Raw genomic sequence first — 8,828 nt, forward strand, 5'->3', positions numbered from 1 at the left:
TAATAAAATGTAGTGAATTCATATAATGGAATATCATTCAGCAATAAAAAGAGATAAAAAATTGTGCCTTTGAGATGACTTAGCCGGGAAAGGCATTTGCCACCAAGCCTAATGACCTGAGTTCAAGCCCTGGGACCCACATGGTAGGAGAGAGCTAACTCCTGCAAGTTGTTCTTTGACCTCCACATGTAGCTGTGGAATGTACACACACACACAAATGCAATTTAAAGAACGATAGATGAAGTACGTACTTTGTGGATGGACCTTGAACACATTACAAAGACAACAGGTCACGCATGTATGATTTCATATATATGGAATGTCTAGGATAGGCACATTCACAGAGACAGATTAGTGGTTTGGGGAGAGTAGGTTGGAAGAAGGCTAGGGAATGACTAATGGGTATAAGGTTTCCTTTGGAGGCGATGGGGATGCTCTAGACCTGGATAGTAGTGGCAGTCATCAACCTCATGAGTGAACTAAAAATAATACTGGACTATACTCTTTAAATGGTGAATATAAAATGTTTGTAAATTATCTAATTGTTTTTTTAAAAAAGGAATCAGTGCACATCAAGTGCTATGAGACCGTTGAGTCCGTGGTAACCCTAGGGGAAATGTCAGCCATCAGGGTAAACTCCTCTAGATCCATGGTAACCCTAGGAAATGTCAGCCATCAGGGTAAACTCCTCCAGATCCATGGTAACCCTAGGAAATGTCAGCCATTCAGTGTGAACTCCTCCAGATCCATGGTAACCCTAGGAAATGTCAGCCATCAGGGTAAACTCCTCCAGATCCATGGTAACCCTAGGAAATGTCAGCCATCAGGGTAAACTCCTCCAGATCCATGGTAACCCTAGGAAATGTCAGCCATCAGGGTAAACTCCTCCAGATCCATGGTAACCCTAGGAAATGTTAGCCATTCAGTGTGAACTCCTCCAGATCCATGGTAACCCTAGGAAATGTCAGCCATCAGGGTAAACTCCTCCAGATCCATGGTAACCCTAGGAAATGTCAGCCATCAGGGTAAACTCCTCCAGATCCATGGTAACCCTAGGAAATGTCAGCCATTCAGTGTGAACTCCTCCAGATCCATGGTAACCCTAGGAAATGTCAGCCATTCAGGGTAAACTCCTCTAAATTCATGGGCTAGTCCAGAGAGGGACAAAGAAACATCATCAAAATAGAGTGTGGCCTTTAGAGACTATTTTATTATTATTTTAAAATTTTTATTTACATGTTTTATGTGTATGGGTGCTTTGCCTGCGTATGTCTATGTGCCATGTGTGCCTAGGGTAGGAGGCCAGAAGAGGGTGTCAGATCCCCTGGAATTGAAGTTAAAGATGTTTGTGAGCTACCATATGGGTGCTGGGAATTGAACGTTGGGTCCTCTGGAAGAGCAAAGTGCTCTCAACTGCCGAGCCATCTCGCTAGGCGTAAGATTATTATTTGTTTGTTTGCTTGCTTTGTTTTTGTTGCTTTTTGTTTTGTTTTGTGACAGAGTTCTCTGTGTAACAGTCCTAACTGTCCTGGAACTAACTCTTGTAGACCAGGCTGGCCTTGAACTCACAGAGATCCACCTGCCTCTGCCTCCTGAGTGCTGGAATTAAAGGTGTGCACCACTACTGCCTGGCTAGATTATTGTTGGTTTTTTTAAATTATTTATTATGTATACAGCATTCTATCTGCATGGATGTCTGCATACCAGAAGAGGGCACCAGATCTCATTACAGATGGTTGTGAGCCACCATGTGGTTGCTGGGAATTGAACTCAGGACCTTTGGAAGAGCAACCAGTGCTCTTAACCTCTGAACCATCTCTCCAGCTCCTAGATTATTATTTCTTAAAGATTTGTTATTTCTTAAAGATTTGTTTTTATTTTCTATACACGTGTTGGCCTGCACCTGCCTGAGTTATGCACCATGTGTGTGCAGGAACCAGGGGAGGCCAGAGCCAGGAATCAGAGCCCCTGGAAATGAAGTTGCAGGCTGTTGTGAGCCGCCCAGGGGATGCTGGGAACCAGCTCCTCTTTTACAGCAGTAAGTGCTCTTAACTCATGAGCCATCTCTCCAGGCCTTAGATTATTTTATCTTATTGATTTTGAGACAAGGGTTCATGTGATCCAAGTCGGCCTCAAACTGGTTATGTAGTTGAGAATGACTTTGAAACCCTGATCCTCCTGCCGCTGCCACCCAAGAGCTAGGATTACAGGCCGGCAGCACTTTGCCTGGTGTCTTACGGTAGTTCTTGCTACTGCCATAACAAATGCCGGCGAACTATGGCTTAAGACAACAAAATGCCTTATCTAGCAACCAGAGATCAAAGGTCTGCAGTGGTTAACTCAAGTTGTCAACAGAGCTGTGCTCCTCCTGGGGCTCTAGGAAGAATTTGTTCGGGCCTACTTCAACTTCAGTCTTTTCCCGGCCCTGGGCGACCACAGCGTGCAGGCACCACCGCCCCACCCTCTCTGGCCCTGACTCTTCTCTCTCCTTCTCTAATGAGTTTGTGATTAAAAGGGTCTGTGGATAATCTGGGATAATCTCCAGATCTCAGGATTCTTAATCACAGCCGACAAGTCCCTTCTGCCATACAAGGGAACACCTTCACAGCTTCCTGCAGTTAAGATAGGTGCATCTCTGGGAAGTCCACAGGCTGCTTAAGTGAGCAGTGTTCTAGTGGGGCTGAGTGTGCTGGGCCTTAGCTGTAATCCTTCTCATCTGTACGGGGTTTAGAGTCCTTCTGTGTGACCTTTTTTTCCTCTCCTTGAACTGATCCTGGGGACTCAATGAAATAAGTACTGAGCCTACACTGTAAGGCAGGGAGTAGCACTCAGGGGACGCACTGGGCCAGGTCACACAGACACAGAGAGGCTCAGGTTCAGAGCTTTTATTATTTCATTTTCTCTAAATATTTACTTATTTATTTTGAAGCAGGGTCTCACTGTGTAAGTCAGGCTAGCCTGGAACTCACAGAAATTCTCCTGTCTCTACCTCCCAAGTGCTGGGTTTAAAGGTGTATGGCACCATGCCCAGTTCATTTTTTTTTTTTAAGTTTCATCGATTCATTGTGTGTGCTGATTACACCCCAGGAGAGCCGAGGGCAATGGGCAGTGGCAGGTTCTCTCCTTTCACCGTGTGGATTCCAGGGAGTGGACCAGGTCCTCAGCTGCGGCAGCACCTGCCTTTACCCACTGCCATCTCCCTGACTCCAAGACTTTTTTATGTATTCAATTCTGAGACAGGGTCTCGTGTAGCCCAGGCTAGTCTCGAACTCACTATGTAGCCGAGAACAACAGCGCTGAGACCACAGCCAGCTTTGTGCAGCTCAGGAATGGCAGTCAAGACTTCGTGCATGCCAAATAAGTGATCCACCAACAAAGTCTTACCCGTCAGCCCCCAAATTAATGATGCCTCTTTTTTTATTTTTTCAGTACTGGAGATAGAACTTAGAGCCTAGTGCGTGCTGGGCAAACACTCTATCACTATGTGATATCCTATAAGATTTTAGAAGTTTTGATTCACTTTCCCCACCCACAGTTCCCAGACCTTCTCTTCCAGAGCAATGTGCTCTTGGTGCCTGCATCAGGGGGACCCCTCAGGCACCTGACAACTTGGAGGACAAAGCTTCCCAAGGTGAGCCTGTTCCTACGGCCTAGATGTGTCCTTAGCAGGCAGTCCTGAAACTAGGAGGGTGGAGGGTGGGATGTGGGCAGAGAAGATTTTTTTTGTGGGTATCCTTGGCACAGAGCCCCAGAATTTAGTGTCCATCCGTCTGGGGCATGTCCTCCACAGCAGCTGAGGCTGGAACCCTGTTTGCCAGGAGCACTCTTCTTCTTAGAAAAGGCTTAGTGAGAATCTCATAATCACTCCAGTGTGGTTTATGGTTTTGCCTTGGGTGCTATTACTGTGTGGGAGAAGAGCTCTCCCGGCCCCACAGATCCCACAGATGCCGGGGGAAACTGCCATGGAACCTCCCGATGCCTCTGAGCACCTCTCCCCCACCCCACCCACCACGATGGTCTTCGTGTGCCATCCTATTCCAGGAACTGGGTTATGCTGCATCTGAAAGCAGGGCTCGGTTCCCTGGCACATCTGCGGCCGTGGAAGGAGATGGGACCCGTGGAAGGGCATGTGATAAGTGAACAGAACTGACCCGTGGGATGGGAGAGGAGGGGATAGTGATCTTGGGGTGCACAATGTCCCCAGCTCTAAGGATGATAGCTCAGGTAGGGACAGGCGGTCCATGAGCCTCACGCTCACTCTAGGTTGTCCCCCAAAAGGATTCTGGCATGGTGGCCCTTATCTGTAATCCCAGTTCTGAGGAAGCTAAACCAGCCTGGACTACAAGGCTAGTTCAGAATCAGCCTGGAGCTATATAACAAAACTTTGTTTAAAGGAGAGAGAGAGGGAGGGAGGGAGGGAGGGAGGGAGGGAGGGAGGAAGGGAGAAAAGGAATTTGAGCCCGGGAGTAGTGGCCAGTGTGTCATCTCTGAGGCCGGAGTAAGTCCACTCTGGAAACGGTGTCCAGCTGTCTTCAGGGCTGAGACTGGTGTAAGGTTCCCACTGAGTGTCGGCCAAGCTCGGGTACAGTAAAGAGGCAATGGCCTGATGTCAACTTCCACGAGGGTGGCAGCCAGATGTGAGGCCAGCTGTAGAGAACAAGTAAGCTCTGTGTGTGGGTGGCCAGCAGTAGGGAGGCTTGGGGATAACCAGGGGGTGACAGAAGTGGGGAGCCAGAGGGCAAGCCATCTGTGAAAGGCTTGAGGTCAGCCTACCCCGGCTCAGGCGTTGGGAGGTGACTGTCCCCAGGAAATTAATGATGCTCTTGGGTGGATCTCTATCCAGGGAGGCTGTTTAACCTCTGGAAAGAGTAGCTGACAAAAATACTTTGCACTTGGCTGGGTGGAAATAAACAGGGACATGAAGCAAGTCTGTACATCATCTGTAAACCCAGTCACCAGCTCCCCCTCCCTGGGCTGGAGGAAACCGCTCAGGGTTGCTGCCTGCTGAAGGAGCCTCCCTGGCTCAATAATGCTGCTGTGTCTTTAACTGGCGCGTCCTCACTTCCTCCTTCTGGGCTTTGGTACCTGTTGTGTACCAGAGTGAGGCTACCACTCCTGTCTTCTGCACTCTTACCGGTTAGCCCACCTCCAGCTGTGTCCTCTAAAGCCAAGTCGCTCTTCTTCTGCAGCTCTCATAACACACTCATGACACACTCGATCACGTCCGCCCCTCTTCCCAGCACGCATAATCTGCTTTTCTGTTTGTTTGGTTTTGTTTTTTTTTTTGAGACAGGGTTTCTCTGTGTAGCCCTGACTGTCCTGGAACTCACTCCGTAGACCAGGCTGGTCTCACACTCACAGAGATCCGTCTGCCTCTGCCTCCCAAGTGCTGGGATCAAAGGCATGTGCCACCATAGCCTGGTTACGATCTGTTTTTAGGACATTCAGATCTAGCTCCAAGGGACACTGACCTTATCCTACCCCCACCCAAAAGTACAGGAATGAGCTTCAGGGAATCCCTATGGTTGGGAAATCATGTGCAAAATTAAACATAGGGCCTTTTCAGAGGGATAAAGGCAGTGGCCATAAAGCCTGATGACCTGAGTTTGATCCCTGGGTCCCCCTTAGTGGCGGGAGAAAAGTGATTCCTGCAAGTAGTCCTCTGGCCTCCACACGTGAGCAGCAGCACGCGTGCCCACACACATATATACACACAAGAAATAAATGAACTGGGCGGTGGTGACACACGGCTTTAATACCAGCACTTGGGAGGCAGAGGTAGGCAAAACTCTGTGAGTTTGAGGACACCCTGGTCTACAGTATGAGTTCCAAAACAGCTAGGACTATACAGAGAAACCCTGTCACAAAAAAAAAAAAACAAAAAAACAAAAAAAAACAAAGAAGAAAGAAGAGAAGGGGAAGGAGGAGAAGAAGAAAAGAAAGAAACGTAATTAAAAAATAATAAAAATAAATGTGCAGATAAACAGATAATCAAAAAAAATCAATGAAATGATTCTTAATGATGTTCTCCTATACTCTCAGATCAGTGTCTAGCCCAGCCATCATCAGAGAGGCATCCTCAGACAGCTGACAGGGATCGCTGCGGAGACCAGAGCCAAACAAACATTAGGAAGAGAGAGCCCAGTTGGAGGTCTCTGACACACAGTGGGAACTCAAGGAATCCCAAGAAATGGGGGAGGAGGAATTGTGGAAGCCAGAGGTGTCAAGGACATCAGAGAGCACATCCACAGAATCAACAAAACAGAACTCATGGCTCACAGAGACTGAAGTGGCCATCTCAGAACCTAAATGGGTCTGCGCTAGGTCCTCGGCATTTATGTTATGGTTGTTGGCTTGGTGTTTTCGTGGGGCTCCTGAGAGTGGCAGGAGGGTATCTGACTCTTTTTTGCCTGTTCTTGGGACTCTTCCTCCTTCTGAGTTGCTTTGCCCAGCCTTGATGTGAAAGTTTGTGCCTGGTATTATTGTATCTTGTTGTGCCATGTTCAGTTGATGTCCCTGGGAAGCCTGCCCTTTTCTGGGGGAGACAGGGTGAGGGGTGCATCTGGGGAGAGGACAAGTGGCAAGGGACCTGGGAGGAGCAGAGGGAGCAGAAGCTGTGGTCAGGAGGTACTATATGACAGAATAATAATTAAAAAAGGAATAAGAAAAGGTAACTCAGCCGGGCGGTGGTGGCGCACGCCTTTAATCCCAGCACTCGGGAGGCAGAGGCAGGCGGATCTCTGTGAGTTCGAGACCAGCCTGGTTTACAGAGCTAGTTCCAGGACAGGCTCTAAAAAACCACAGAGAAACCCTGTCTCGAAAAACCAAAAAAAAAAAAAAAAAAAAAAAGAAAAGGTAACTCACAAAGTAAGTTCAAAGTACACCTAATAAACTTAATAACTGTTTAATCTCAATAAAAATAAAAGTAAATGTGCAGATGAATGGATGATCAAAATGTTGTATCCAATGGAGCACTGTTCAGCCATGGCATGGAAGGAACTACCTGCTAAACAAAACAGCAAGAGCATGTGATTCCGTTTACACGCAATCTCCAGAACAGGCAAAGCATTTAGGCAGGAAGTAGTCTGTGGCCGCTAGGGTCTGGAAGAGAAGAAAAGGTGAGGTGGGTGCATGATGACTGAATTCAGGGTTTCCATCTGGAGAGTGGATGTATTTTAGATTTACCCCGTGCAGTGACTGTACTAAACGCCACCAAACTGTGCAGGTTACAGTGGCAAATTTTATGTCAGCCCTGTTTAGTAACATTGAAGAAAATAAAATGCACATTTCCGAGGAGAAGGCTTTTGACTTTGATCAGATTCTCAAAAGGTTAAGGAGCCCTGGTCTAGTCCAACACTTTCATGGGGTGCAAAGAGAGGGAGGCCCATGGAAGGTTACTTGGGTGGAGCCCAGCCACCTGCCCACTGGCCTGACTGAGCACCCTGCCTTCCTCTGTTCTTTGATCCCACTGAAACCTCCCAGCCAGGCTACCCACAAGCCCTGTGGCTCCACAAACAGAAAAGGCCTTCCAGCAGGACTGGGACTACAAGAATGTTTGTCTTTCTCTCCGTGAACTCCCAAGCATCTAGAGTCCACCCCCCCACCCCCACACCCCCCCACCCTCACCCCCAAGTTGTGTAGAGCTTCAGAAGTAACCTTGGGAGGAAACGGTCTTGTCTCCATTTAAGAAAAAGCTTGTGCTAGTTCCAGGACAGCCAAGGCTATCCTGCTAAAAAACAGTTTGCTGTTTGCTAGGAAGGAGGGTTCTTAGCTGACTGCCTCAGAGGGACATTCTTTACCCAGATGGTACCCTGCATTGACCTTGACCTGGACTTCATGAGATCTGCAACAGTTTGGGGTTCTCTAGCTGACATACTCACGTTTTTTTAAGTTGTATTTTATTCTTTTGAGATAGGGCCAAACTACATTGCCTAGGCTGCCCTGAAACTCACTATATAGCTTAGGATGGTCTCGAACTCAATTTCTTTTGCCTCCTTCTAACCAGTGTTATTCCACATGCACTATCAGTCCTCTTGAGTTTTAATTTTAATTGACAAGTAGTAGTTGCGCATGTCTGTAGGGCACATGTGGCATTTTGATACCCTCCCCTTCCTCTGTCATTAGCTTGACTGAAAACACACAGGAGTCCCCCAACACGGAGACCATTCTCAGAAGTTTCTGTTGGTTCCTCTTTGTTCTGTTTCTTGCTGGTTAACTACACCAATAAAGATAGTTAGGAATGCATACACCCTCCTTTCCGGAGCACTCCCTAGTCCCAAGTTGGGGGGAAAAGACACACCTGGAAAACTGCTTGCCAGAAATGCTGACCACAACAAAATCGATGCACCAGTTGCTTTAACCAACCCAGATTTTTTTTTTTGTCTCTTTTCTTTCTCCATTCTTTTGATTTTTTTTCTTAACAGGATTTTAGCCCATGCAGATCTAATATCTTCTATGTAGTGGAGGGTGACCTTGAACTTTTGATCTTCGTGCTTTAACCTTCCCAGTAGGGAGTTGTGTCTTCTTTAGATCCTCTGCTCTACAGCTCTCACCACCATGAGCCGAAGATGGAGAGCCCAGCACATTCCAAAAGAGCTGTTTTCTTAAACATTTCATAATTGAAATGACTACCTGTCTGGTACCTACATGCCTTCCCGTGGAAAACCACATGGGTATAGGTCAGTGACAGAACCCTTGCCTAGGGTGCAGCAAGGCCCTGGGTTCAATCTCCGCCGGTGTTGGAACACAAAACCACCTTTACCCACACTTGGAGATCCAGCACATCTGTGGTCTCCGCGTTTGTGGGAAGACAGAAGCATCAGGATCCT

The sequence above is a fragment of the Microtus oregoni genome, unplaced genomic scaffold (genome assembly GCF_018167655.1).
Source record: "Microtus oregoni isolate MIOR12 unplaced genomic scaffold, Mior012 000015F_ref0000493, whole genome shotgun sequence".
NCBI classification, from domain to species: domain Eukaryota; kingdom Metazoa; phylum Chordata; class Mammalia; order Rodentia; family Cricetidae; genus Microtus; species Microtus oregoni.